The 1,523-nt window shown below is 37.4% G+C and overlaps 1 pseudogene; it reads right to left on the reverse strand.

The window, feature by feature from the left end:
• Nucleotides 1-319: 319 nt before the first annotated feature.
• Nucleotides 320-1,138, reverse strand: LOC110123774 (S-phase kinase-associated protein 1 pseudogene; annotated as a pseudogene).
• Nucleotides 1,139-1,523: the final 385 nt, after the last annotated feature.

The raw sequence follows: 1,523 nt of genomic DNA on the forward strand, positions 1-1,523 counted from the left end.
CAAACTGAGTAGTAACTGAGCCTTCAAAGCTGAGGATTAAGAACGCAAATTAAGGAAGCCCTGCTACATACAGGCTAATGAATGCCAGGGGTACTTACTCCTCCAGGACGACTGAAGACACTCTGATAACGCCACTCAAAGCATTTATCTCAAGTAGCCTTTTTCCAGTTGAATAAAGATAATACATTGTTAAATTCTATTTCAGAAGGTTTTTTGCAAGTTGCTTTATTTACAATGCCAACTTTAAAAGTCACTGAACTAAAATTAAGTGGACAATAAACTAGGCAATAATTGCTTTACAAAAAGGGAAAGCCCAAAATGCCACTTTCTATAGGGAACCCACAGTTCAATTTTATTCAGAGCAAAGAAAAGAAACTTTCAATCATACTAGAAGAAACGGGGCCGTAAGTTTGGAAACTGTACTGAAACTACACATGCAATGAGGACAACATTCTGCTAATACAATTGATTTGCTGCTGCATTTGTTGACTGTTTTTCTAATATTAACAATTATAAACAAAGCAGTGCAACTAGTATTTGGAATAATCCTTACAGTGTTACAGGGTTAGACACGAAATTTCACTTCTCCTCACACCACTGGTTCTCTTTGCGTACCTGGGCTTCCTCTTCCTCAGTAAAATCATTTTTGATATTGAATGTCTTTCGAATCTCCTCAGGAGTTTTCCCCTTGATCATATTAGCAACAGTCTTGCAGGTAACATCAAGCAAACCTTTGATGTCTAAGTAGTTTGCTGCCAATATAAGCTCAAAGAGTGTCCCTTGGTCAACTTTCAGAAATTCTTGATCCCAAACAGGTATATCATCTGTTCGTTTTTCTTTGTTCTCCTCATCCTCTGGAGGAGGACAATCATCCTTGTGGTGGGTGCACCACTGAATGACCTTTTTCAATATTGCTGCATTAACATTTGGCAAGGGGACTGGATCATCATCTCCTTCATCATCCATTCCTAAATCTTCCAACATAGTCTTGATGGTCACAGACTGTTTTGCAATTTCAACATCAACTTCAAATATCTCTCCATCAGAACTCTGCAGCTTAATTGAAGGCATGGTATTAGGTCTCAAAGAGATAGAAGGCCGGAGGCTGAAGTGAGCAGGGAGGTGTCGTCAAACAGCAAAACCTAAACGCGGAGAACAAGGCCAATATAGCCTGTTATTCATTTCTATATTAAGTTGATCAGGATCAAAGAACATACACTGAATGATTTCAGTCTTTGAATTTATTGAGAATTCATCCCATTTATTGTTATTTCCAGTAAGTTTTTCTTAGATATTTATAAACAGTAACATGTTGTTATTGCTAATGGTATTGTGGGAAGTTTAGGAAATGAGAAAAAGTATAGTGAATTTTGTTATACTTTATGGATTAGATCCCAAAGCTCCTCTCCAAGTTCTTTCTAGTTGGAGATGTTAAAAAGTTAAAATGTCTCCTGCTACTAAGGTTCTTGACACAGAACTTTACAATACCAATTGTAGTAGATCCATGCAGACTTGGGATCTGG

The sequence above is a fragment of the Odocoileus virginianus genome, chromosome 8, assembly GCF_023699985.2.
Source record: "Odocoileus virginianus isolate 20LAN1187 ecotype Illinois chromosome 8, Ovbor_1.2, whole genome shotgun sequence".
NCBI lineage: Eukaryota > Metazoa > Chordata > Mammalia > Artiodactyla > Cervidae > Odocoileus > Odocoileus virginianus.